The sequence below is a fragment of the Myotis myotis genome, unplaced genomic scaffold (assembly GCF_014108235.1).
Source record: "Myotis myotis isolate mMyoMyo1 unplaced genomic scaffold, mMyoMyo1.p scaffold_m19_p_1, whole genome shotgun sequence".
Classification (NCBI taxonomy): domain Eukaryota; kingdom Metazoa; phylum Chordata; class Mammalia; order Chiroptera; family Vespertilionidae; genus Myotis; species Myotis myotis.
Window position 1 is genome coordinate 159,646,222 of NW_023416313.1, and position 12,872 is coordinate 159,659,093.

The following is a 12,872-nucleotide window of genomic DNA, read 5'->3' on the forward strand; positions in this document are numbered from 1 at the left end:
TGTATTCCTATCAAATTCAAGCATTCACCATCTCCCACTTGAATCAAAGTAAGAGTTTTTATCCAAGTCATCCTCATACTATTCTTGTCATCATTTCAGTCCATCCTCCAATTTACAGATGATCTAAAATCTACATTTCTGATTATCTTAGTTTCATATTCATAATTCTTCAATGGTTTCCCACAGTCTATAGCAGTGATGGCGAACCTATGACATGCGTGTCAGAGGTGACACGCGAACTCATTTTTTTGGTTGATTTTTCTTTGTTAAATGGCATTTAAATATATAAAATAGCCCTGACCGGTTTGGCTCAGTGGATACAGCATCGGTCTATGGACTGAGGGGTCCCAGGTTCAATTCCGGTCAAGGGCATGTACCTTGGTTGCGGGCACTTCCCCAGTGGGGGGTGTGCTGGAGGCAGCTGATCGATGTTTCTCTCTCATCTATGTTTCTGACTCTCTATCCCTCTCCCTTACTCTCTGTAGAAAATCAATAAAATATATTTTAAAAAATATATATATATATATATATAAAATAAATATCAAAAATATGTCTTTGTTTTACTATGGTTGCAAATATCAAAAAAATTCTATATGTGACACCGCACCAGAGTTAAGTTAGGGTTTTTAAAATGCTGACATGCCGAGCTCAAAAGGTTCGCCATCACTGGTCTATAGCATAAAACCCAAACACACAAGGCATGTCCTTAATTCCCCTTCCTTTGGTGGTGCACTTAGATTTCTTTGGGGAATTACCTTTCCCCCACTGTGAGCAGTGTTGGTAGGACAATTAATCAGAGTGCCCTACACGGTTGGGTCCAGGATATGAGGTCAATTATAGTCTCTCCAGATTTTGAACCCTGAGTAAAACTATGCAGGGATAGAAAAATGTATTGGCGATCACTCACTCTGACAGACATTTGGGTAGTTCCTGCTGCCTAGGGTTCTACAGCTGCCCTTGATCCTATTTCCAAACCTAGCTCTCCAGCTTTCCCATCAATTCTGAGAGTTACTCATCTTTCCAATAAATTCTCTTCTTGTTTACATTAGCCAAGTCAGTACTTTTGTTTATGACCAAAAAACTGTAACAGGCACAAGGGCACTATATTCCAGCCTTACCTCTCACCATCACATACTATATGTTTTCCTCTCTGTAATAGTGAACTCCTTGTAGTTCTCTTACCCAAAACACACCTTTACCCTACCTCTTAAGAAGCCCATTGACACACACCTCAGTTATAGGCCAAGTGCTATGTCCTCTCCAAGGCTATTCTACCTTCCCTGTCTGGCCCCAATCCCCCTAACCAATACACTGTACACTCTGAACATAACTATTGTTTCTATTTTAATTTTTTGTACATGTCTCCCACTAGACTAAGTTTTTTGAGAAGAGGGACTGTCTCTTTTCTTTGCTTTTTTAAAATAGGGTGGACACAATAGTGGAATAATCGTCAACCCTTATAAAATACTTACTTTGGTTTAAATAGATTTTAGAGAGAGAGAAAAGGGAGAGGATTCGAGAGATAGAAAAATCAATGAGAGAGAGAGAGAGAGAGAGAGAGAGAGAGAGAGAGAGAGACATTGATCAGATGCCTCCTGCACATCCTGTACTGGGGATGGAGTCCACAACCTGGGCATGTGCCCTGACCAGGAATTGAACCCTGACCTCTTGGTTCATGGGTCAACACTCAACCATGGAGCCACTCTGGCCGAGCAAGACTGTGTCTTTTTACCTCTGATTCTCCATGCCAGCACCTGGCTCCAAAAAGGGGCTTCAAAATACAGTGGGGTCTTGACTTACGAGTGTCCCGACTAACGAGTTTTTCGAGATATGAGCCATCTCTTGGCCGATTTTTTGCTTTGAGTTGCGAGCTAAAATTCGGGTTACGAGCCAGCTTCAGATACCCCACCGCTAGTTGGCACAGCAAATGTCACAGTGAACACCACAACATCAGCCCAGCATCACGTGTCTCACTCGTTCACTTTTTGATTTGACATACGAGTAATTTGAGTTACGAGTTCCGTCACGGAACGAATTAAACTCGTAAGTCAAGGCCCCACTGTAGTTGCTAATGAAGGCACAAATGAAGTCTACTATGTAAGACACTGCAGTGAAGCAGCTTTACAGCCACAGTTCAGTATTCTCTATTTTAAAGGCAAGTATGAGTACGTGCTCCTCATACACATTATATTTTCATTTACTTTTTATTTCTTTTAAGATCACTTTCTAAAAGAAAAAAGAGAGAGAGAGAGCTGAAGAAGGGTTTCCTTTCCTCTATATTGATTTTTCTATTTCAATAGCTTCTCGAAAAACAAACCATGGATGGCATCCCAACAAGTTACACAATAATCAACAGAACTTCTCTCTCTTCTTTCCCTCATTCCTGGAACTTGCAGATTTGGCATTTCCTAAGGGATGTTTTCATTAGAATTTGTTTCCATTACACAGATTTTTATTTAAAACATTCAGGGTTTGGCCATCAGGTGGCTTTCAAGTTATAAACAAAAATGTACTTTGGGGAATTTGAGAACTCCAGAATGTGGAAGTATCTCATGCAAATCAGAGAAGCTACTGTTGCCATGTGGAGAGATCAGCAGCCTTAAGTTTAAGTTACTGGCCCTCCCGGTTTATATCACAGTTAAATGCCTTTCATCAACTGTTCCATATCTAGCAGTTTATACTCTAGTTCTTTGAGGAAAATGAGGGGGGAGGGGTTAAAATATTAAAAGTGGATACCTCTGGGGAAAATTCCTGAGGCTGGGAAAGAATGGGGGAGAGGGATATTTATTTTCATTAATATTTATTAATCCCTTGTGTACTATTTATTTTATAACCATGTGCATGTATTACTGTTTCTTCTTAAATTTTGATTAAATTTTATCTGGCTATATTAGCAACATATACTTGCTTCTTCTGTTCATTGATAGCATTTAACAAAATGCTATAATTCTATTATTGCCCCTATGCACATGAGATCAGTGGCTTCCAAATGCTTTTAAAATAAACTTTATTGATGTGGTTTATGCACAATAAAATATGTGTACAGTTCAATGAGTTTTGATGAACATGGGCATCAGGATTAACTACCACAACAATCAAGATACAGGACATTCATATCACCTGAAAAAATTCCCTTGTGTCCCTCGCCCCAAGCAACCACTGACCTGCCTTCTATCACCATAGATGAGGTTTGTTTTTACTGGAGTTTCATGTAATGTAATAGCACTCTGGACTCTTTTGCATCTGGCTTATTTTGCTCAGCAAAAGTTTTTGAGAATTATCCATGTTGTGTGCATCATGGTTTATCCCTTTTTATTGCTGAGTACTAGTAGATTATTTATTTATCCATTTGCCTATTGTTGGGAAATTTGTACTCCAGTTTAGGGCCACTGAGAATTAAGCCATCATGATCATGGTACGTCCCCTGCCTGGTAAGTCTGACTGTCTAACCACTATGCTGTACACTTGAAACTAATACAAAATAATATTGAATGCAAAGTGTAATTGAAAAATAAAACTTAAAAAAAAGGAGAAGAAAGCCATCATGAGCATTTGTGTCCAAGTGTTTGTGTAAATACATGTTTTCATTACTCTTGGAATAAATTCCTAGGAGTGGATTATGGGGTGATAAATTCATAAGAAATAGACAGTCTTCTAAAGTGGTTGTGTATTTTATAGTTCTGGTTGCTCCACATGCTGAAACCCTTGGTATTGCCAGTCTTTCAATTAAAAAAATAAACTTCATTAATGCATAAACACATAGGAGTTGAATTTCTGGATGGTATGGTAAGTGAATATTGAACTTTTAAGAAATAGCCAGGTTATAACCTGGGCTAGCTCTTTTTGATTTGCCATCCTCTTTAGGAAATCAATAAAAATATATTTTTAAAAAACAAAAAATTGTTGGTAGCTGTTGAGATAATCAAATGGTCTTTTTCCTTTATTCTATTAATATGATGCATTACATTTTCATGTTAAACCACACTTGCATTGCTGGAATAAACTTCATTTGGTCATTAAGTATTATCCTTTTTCCATGATTCTGGATCCCATTTGCTAATATTTTGTTAAGGACTTTTATATCTATTTTCACAAGTGATATTCGTCTATAGTTTTCTTGAAATGTCATTTTCTGGTTTTGGTATTAGGGTAATGATGGCCTTATAAAGTTAGTTGGGAAGTGACCCCTCCTTTTTTATTTCCTGGAATAATTGTTATTAGTGTTTCCTAGATAGAAATTCACCAGTAAAGCTATCTTGGTACAAAGTTTGTTTCAGGAAAGGTTTTAAATTATGAATTCAATTGTTTAATTGATTTAGGGCTATTCAGGTGTTCTATTTCTTCTTGAATCAGTTTTGGTAATTTGTGTTTCAATGATTTTTGTCTATTTCGACTGTTTTTCAATTTGTGGGTATAGAATTGTTAAAGTAGCCCCTTGTTATCATTTTAATATATACTAGAGGCCCAGTGCATGAAATCGTGTACCGGAGGGGTCCCTCTGGGTGGCCTGCAGGGATTGGGCTGAAACCCTCAGTCTAACGCTGCCTGTAGCTCCTACATGCTGCTCCTGCTCATCCTGGCCCCACTGTGCCTACTGCGGGCTCCTGCCCAATCAATCCCGATCCAGAGAGGCTCTCACTGCCACAGCAGTTCTCACCAGCCATGAGCCCTGTGTCTGGCGCCCTCACAAGGGGAATGGCCTGCGGTATTGGGCTGAAACCAGCTTTCTGTCATCCCCCGAATGGTCCTGGATTGCGAGAGGGTGCAGGCCAGGAGGAGGGACCCCACTGGTGCATGATTGGGCTGAGGAGGGACCACAGGATGGCTCCAGGGCGTGTCCAGCCCATTTCACTCAGTCCAGATTGTCCAGACCCCAGCAGCAAGCTAAACTACTGGTCAGAGCATCTTCCCCCTGGTGGTCAGTGCATGTCATAGCGACTGGTCGACAGGTTGACTGCCCCATGGTGGTCAGTGCACGTCATAGTGAGTGGTTGAGCAGCCTTAGCATATCATTAGCATATTATACTTTGAATGGTTGTTCGGTTGTTCTGCTGTCCGGTCTATTTGCATATTACCCTTCTATTATATAGGATAGTTTCTGTAAAGATAATCTCTCTTGGATTCCTGATATTGGTAATTTGTGTCTTTTTTCCCCTCTTGGTCTGTATGGTTAAACTTTAAAGGCTTAGCAATTTCATTAATCTTTTCAAAGAACCAGGTTTTGGTTTTATCATTTTTCTCCATCTACTTTTAATTTTGTTTCCATTCTTATCATTATTCATTCACCTCCTACTTACTCCAAGTTTACTCTTCTTTTTCTACCTTAAGGTGCAGGCTGAGATCACTGGTTTTAGATCTTATTTTATTGTATCAGTATATAAATTTCCTTTTACGCTTATCTTTGTTGTTATTGTTGTTAATCCTCACCTGAGGATATTCTTTCCACTGATTTTCAGAGAGAATGGAAGGGAGGGGAAGAGACAGACAGAAACAAGATGTGAGAGAAACAATTCACCAATTGGTTGCCTCCAGCATGCTCCCAGGCTGGGGTTTGTGCCCTTGACTGGAATGGAACCATTGACCCATTAGTCTGAGGGCCAAATGCTCTAACCACTGACCCAAACCGCCTAGGGCCTTCTATGCTTATCTTGAGCTGATTTTACTGCAACCAACAGTAAAAGCACACATGCCCCAGGCCTACAAATGAGAAAAGTTTCACAGAACAATACTTTTTCTTAATATGTGCAATGTACTCTGATATTTTCTATTCTGTGGTTTAAGAAATGCTGTTCATGACTGATTAAACTGAAGCACAGTTTAGACTTTTTTTTGCAATAACATGTTATTTTAAATTGGTTGCTCATTATGCTCTCATTACAATTTAACAGCACTTCCTGTTTGAAGAGGTCTTATAAGCCAAAAGCTCAAATCCTATGAGTATGTAGAATAAACTATATTAAACTTTATCTTAGGGTGAACCTAGCAATTTAGCTAAGATTCTTATTTTATATAACAATGTAATTTTCTATGCTATTCCTGATGAGAGCTCTGAAGATATTTATCATGAGTATATTAGACTTTGGTTTTATTTTAGTGTTTCTATAGTTAAATATTTTACCCATAATATTGTCCTTAACTTAGATATCAGAGATTCAAATATTCCCAATATTTATGTTTTCATTAACCACCATAGTATTCAATGCAAGTAAGCTACAGAAAATGACAAGAAACCTTTAGATTTATGGATGAAGACTTTTGAAAGCCAAAAAAGTATACCATGCCACACAAGATAAAAATCTAATGCTGTCAATGGTGCATCATTACCACAAAAATTAGTGGCAGGCATATAATTTACTAAGTTTATTGTAAAATAACTTAGCAAGAGCTATAAAACTTCTATAGAAACCAAAACAAGAAAACTTCTTTGACCTGTTATTTCTATTTCTGGAATTTCATTCTAACGAAATGATTTAAAACATGGGGAAAACTTTTAAGTAAGCTTTGAAAAAAGCATAAAGTAAGGAATTGAAAACCATCTCAAAATGCCAAAATACAGTTAAATAAACTGTACTGCCTCTTCTAAGAAATATTTTGTAGTCATTAAAAATCTTTACAGCCGAAACCGGTTTGGCTCAGTGGATAGAGCGTCAGCTTGCGGACTGAAAGGTCCCAGGTTCGATTCCGGTCAAGGGCATGTACCTGGGTTGCGGGCACATCCCCAGTAGGAGATGTGCAGGAGGCGGCTGATCGATGTTTCTCTCTCATTGATGTTTCTAACTCTCTATCTCTCTCCCTTCCTCTCTGTAAAAAATCAATAAAATATATTTTAAAAAAAATAAAAATAAAAAAATAAAAATCTTTACAAAGATTGTGTAACAGTATAAGAAAATATTCATAAGGCGGGATATATATTGTTATGCCCAGATTTCAGGATCCCCAAGAGGCCACACCAGGGAGCCAGCCGCGTCTGATGCAAAAGCAAAGAGTCTTTTATTCAAACTCGGGCTTGGCTCCCCTACCCTCCTTACTGACGCAGCAGCAAGTGGCAGAGAGACCCAGCCCTGTGGGGAGAGGGGTTTTATAGTAAGGGGAGGAGAGAGGACTGTGGGCCCTGCCGATTGGCCAGGCGCAAGTCGGTGCCTTGTTACACAGGATGTGGTCGTATCTATGGCGCGCACTTCCCTTGATTATCATTGATTAGTTTAAAGAAATCCTAGGTGTGGCTAGCAGAGGCTTGGACTTCTTCCGGAAAGGAGCTCTTTGCTGAGCACATGGCTCTGCCCCAAAATGGAGGATTCAGGGCAAGATGGAGGGCGTAGCCCTCGCCCTTTCATATATATGCATGTATGATTACAACCATGTAGGGGGAAAAACACCTATGCATAACACTGGAATCAACAAAAATGTTACCTTATTGCCAGGTTAGAGAAATAAGAGTAATTTTTCTTATTGTCCATATTTTCCAAATTCTACTTAATAGCATATGAATTTTAAATAAAACATCTAGCCCTAGCTGGTTTGGCTCAGTGAATAGAGTGTCAGCCTGCAGACTGAAGGGTCCCAGGTTGGATTCCTATCAAGGGCATGTTAACATAAAAAACCATTGAAACCTGTAAAGGATTTTGTGAGTTTATTTGAACTTCAATGAATTGAGATAATGCTCCGGAGAATGGCGGGTTACATTTGTATGTATACATTGTAATCAAAGGAAAGGGACCTAGGTGGGTTACATGAAATCCATTGGTGATAGACTAGAGAGGTGGGAGAAAGCATCAGGTTGGGAGGGGGGGAGGGCGGGAACCCCTGGGATTGGATAAAAAGTAAAATGATAGACACATATTTAGGTGTGTGCAGGAACAATTAACATGATAATGAAGGCCCTGACCGGTTTTGCTCAGTGGATAGAGCCTCGGCCTGCAGACTGAAAGGTCCCAGGTTCGATTCCAGCCAAGGGCATGTACCTGGGTTGTGGGCACATCCCCAGTAGGAGGTGTGAAAAAGGCAGCTGATCGATGTTTTTCTCTCATCGATGTTTCTAACTCTCTATCCCTCTCTCTTCCTCTCTATAAAAAAAATCAATAAAATATATTTTTAAAAAAAACAACAAAAAAAACACCAAACAAACAGGATAATGAAGGAATTTGTGGTATCTGTCCTGGCGCCCAGCACATTAGGTTGTGCCCCAAGGGGTCCAGAAAAAGGGAAGTTACAAATTACCCAGACATTTCAAAGGGTATGTTATTATAGATGCAAAAAGACAGATAGGCTCAGTTAAGGTAAAGATTGACCTTGTCAGTGAAGATACCGGCCTAGGATGTAACTACCCACCATGACTGCTTTTAGTTAAAGTTTAATTTCAGACCATCCTTTGTGGTTACTTTAGGTCTCTGAGTTTGCAAGACTGCCATGCAGGCCTCCCCTGAGCTTGTCAGGTTAGCATGTGGCCCCTTTCGTCAACAGGCACATGCCTGGGTTGCAGGCTCTATCCCCAGTAGGGGGCGTGCAGGAGGCAGCCGATCAATGATTCTCTCTTCATCATTGATGTTTCTCTCTCTCTCTCTCTCTCTCTCTCTCTCCCCCTCTCCCTTCCGCTCTGAAATCAATAAAAATATTTTTTAAAATCTATTAAATATGCTAGTTGTTAGGATTATAAAAAGGAAAAATACATGATGTAAAAAGCACTTTTAACTGTATTTACTGTATAGTAGTGATTATATTTCAGATATGTGTGTATGTGGAGAGAGAATGAGAAAATTGAAAGAAAATACCAAAATGCTAGGAAGGGTTGTATAATGTGGGATGATAGTTAAATCTTTTTTCTCTTTTTATTTTCTAAATTTTAAGTAAGGTATTTTATTTTTATAACTGTATAAATACCTTTTAAAAATGTTTTTACTTATTTCAGAGAGAAGAAGGGAGAGGAAGAGTCAGAAACATCAATGATGAGAATCATCTATCCCAGTGATGGCGAGCCTATGACACGCGTGTCAGAGGTGACACACGAACTCATTTTTTTGGTTGATTTTTCTTTGTTAAATGGCATTTAAATATATAAAATAAATATAAAAATATAAATCTTTGTTTTACTATGGTTGCAAATATCAAAAAATTTCTATATGTGACACGGCACCAGAGTTAAGTTAGGGTTTTTTAAAATGCTGACACGCCGAGCTCAAAAGGTTCGCCATCACTGATCTATCCACTGCCTCCTGCAATCCCTCTCCTGGGGATCAAACCGCAACTCAGCCAAGTGCCCTGACCAGGAATCAAATCGTGACCTTCTGGTTCATGGGTGGACGCTCAACCACTGAGCACACCAGTGGGGCTATAAATGCCTTTTTGATAAGTATTCTTAGCTATTCGCCCCCAAGCACCCTAGGTTTGCCCTAGGCCTCATCTCAGTTTGCTGTTGGCACTTACCTTGTGTCAAAACAATGAGACACACCAATAGTGAGTTAAAATTCTATTGTGTTAAGATTTATCGAGCCCACAGCCAGACTGGAGGCAAAGCTGCTGCAGTGATTTTTCTTACTATAGTTGAAAGAACATTTAATGGACCAAGTAGCAAGAAACACTGGTTCTATTCCCTGTGGTGCATTTTTGTTCAAGGAAGTCATTTATCTCTGTTTTCTAAATCCCAAACTAAAAAGGTCAGATTATTTGTAAGAATCTCTAATTGTAGTTCATGTATGGGAAGGTCAGACTTGAGTAGGATTCAGGAAATTTTTGTAGACTAAAGCAAAACCCCAAGAGTTTGAGAAAGCAGGCAGTACGGTTTATGAGCTCTCAACTAGAAAAATACAGTCAGTAAAGAACTCGAGCCCTAACCAGTTTGGCTCAGTGGATGGAGCTTTGGTCTGCAGACTGAAGGGTCCTGAGTTCGATTCCGGTCAAAGGCATGTACCTTGGTTGCAGGCACATCCCCAGTAGGGGGTGTGCAGGAGGAAGCTGACCAATGTTTCCCTCTCATCAATATTTCTAACTCTCTATCCCTCTCCCTTCCTCTCTGTAAAAAAAAACTCAATATGTTTAAAAAAAAAAAAAAAGAACTCAACTATGGGTTGGGATAAACACCCAGCATTTCCCCAAATTCTGGGCAAAATTTAGATATCTGAGTAATGGTACAGAGTACTAGCAACAGGGCTTGAACAACCTAGAGATTTTTTACACTCTATCCAGCAAAGGACAGGTAGGATCTGACAGTACATATGGAATTTAGGTAGGCACTTTACACTAGATAAGGATGTGGAGAAAAATGCAATTTCAGGACTATGAGTGTTTCTCTGACAAAATACTGTAATGAAACCCAAGGATTCATTTAGTCTGGGAGTCAAAATACTGTGTTGCCTCCCGCAGGAGCCCTTACTGACAACACAGGTACATGCCCTTGACTGGGAATTGAACCCATGATGCTTGGGTTTGAGGGCTGATGCCCTAACTACTGACCAACACTAGCCTTAATTAATCTTAACCTTAGACTAGATCTGAGCTCTGGAGTTTGGAAGGGCATAGCTCTGCTTTCAGTGAAATTCATAATTGAATCAGCTGGTGCAGACAAGGATGTTCCTAATCATAGCTTGTCCCTAAGTGAAATAAATAATAGAGACCTGTAAAAATATAATTACATATTTCTAAACTGGACTCTGAACCTATAAATCCAGACATATTCCAATTTATTTACCCTGACCCAATTAAAAAATGTAAGAGATGCCGGAACCGGTTTAGCTCAGTGGATAGAGCGTCAGCCTGCGGACTGAAAGGTCCCAGGTTCGATTCCGGTCAAGGGCATGTACCTGGGTTGCAGACACATCCCCGGTGGGGTTGTGCAGGAGGCAGCTGATCGATGTTTCTCTCTCATCGATGTTTCTAACTCTCTGTCTCTCTCCCTTCCTCTCTGTAAAAAATCAATAAAATATTTTTTTTTTTTAAAAGAAAGAAATGTAAGAGATAACCTAATGTAAAAACAGGTTTACTGGTTATTGTACACAAAAGAATGTGAGCAACTTACAAGTATCCTATCTAATAAAAGACAAAAAGGGTAATTGACCGTACCTTCGCTACGCTTCCCATTGGCTAATCAGGGCAATATGCAAATTAACCACCAACAAAGATGGCAGTTAATTTGCATACTAGTCTTCAGGTACGTTTGGCTTCGCTCCACTACTTGGAGACTAGTATGCAAATTAACTGCCATCTTTGTTGGTGGTTAATTTGCATACTAGTCTCCAAGTAGTGGAGCGAAGCCAAACGTACCTGAAGCCTGCCGAGCAGCGGAGCCTTACAGCCCCGGGATCAGCGGAGCCACGAGGCCTCACGCCCCTGGGATCAGCGGAGCCGGGAGGCCTCACCACCCCGGGATCAGCGGAGCCGCGAAGCCTGATGGCTGGGGCGGGGGGCTCTGTCCAGAGCCCAGCCAGAGCGAAGGCCTGGGTCCCGGGTGCAAGAGAAAAACTGGTGCCAGCAGCCAAGGAAAGGGAAGGCCTATTGCACGAATCTCTTCGTGCAACAGGCCTCTAGTCCATATAAAAAAAGCCTAAGCAACCATTACGGCTGAACAAGCAGAATGATTTGTCACTATGATGCACACTGACCACCAGGGGGCAGATGCTCGACACAGGAGCTGACCCTGGTGGTCAGTGTACTCCCACAGGTGGAGTGCTGCTCAGCCAGAAGCTGGGCTCACGGCTGGCTGGTGAGTGCAGCAGTGGTGACAAGAGCCTCTCCCGCCTCCATGGCAGCGCTAAGGAGCAGCGAGCCAACCAGTAAGGAGCTTGCCGCTAAGAAGCAGCAAGCTGAGCGGTAAGGAGCGAGCAGGCAGGCAGTAAGGAGCGAGGGATCCCCGACTGTGAGAGGAATGTCCGACTGCCAGCTTAGGCCCAATCCCCCAGGCCTAAGCCAGTCCTCAGTCAGGCCTAAGCCAGCAGTCGGACATCCCCCGAGGGGTCCCAGACTGTGAGAGGGCACAAGCGGGGCTAAGGGTGCCCCCCCCCCATCCCCAGTGCACGAATTTCATGCACTGGGCCTTTAGTCAATATAATAAAAGGCCTGGTACAAGCTGCCTTCCTTTCAGCCTAGAAAATATACCAATTCCAAGCTAATAGAGTAGAATCAAACTTCATGTTTACATAACAGACATACTCAAAGGAAGCCCTAGCTTTATTAGAAAATAGACAAAATCTCCTAAAAGTAAATGGACTGAAATTAAAACTGGGATAGTGCTTCTGATAATAACATTAACTATTGTTTGTTTATGACATAAGACAGACAAAACTTTCAAAATTCAAAAACAGTTAATATTTTTTCAGCTTTATTGAAGTATAATTGACAAGTTAAATATTTTGAAAAGGTAAAAGAGCCCTGGCCAGGTTGCTCAGTTGGTTAGAGTGTTGCCAAGGTTTCGGGTTCAATCCCCCATCAGGGCACATACAGGAATCAACCGATGCATGCACAAATTGGAATAACAAAATAATGTTTTTTTCTCTCTCCCTTCTTCTCTCTCTAAATTAATTAATAATTTTTAAAAAGAATTATGGGGCATAAAAAAAAAAGAAAGAAAAGGCAAAAAGAACTAATAAAGTTGTCAGGTACCAATTATTTTTAAACTTATAGGTAAGAGTTTTACCAACACTCTTCAAACCAAAAAACACAACAAAATTTTAAAAGTATAGATTTTTCAAGATATTAAACCCAAGATTTCTCCCTTCTTCAAATCCTCTAAATTCAAATTATGAGAAATAATTCACTCTGGCCACTGGGAACATTTCTTCTGCCCAGTGACATAATCAGAAAATTTATTTCTTCTATTATTTAACTTATTCACTCCCAGGAATAAGCAAGAGGATATAATTTCCGCAGAAGCCTATGACCGAGGC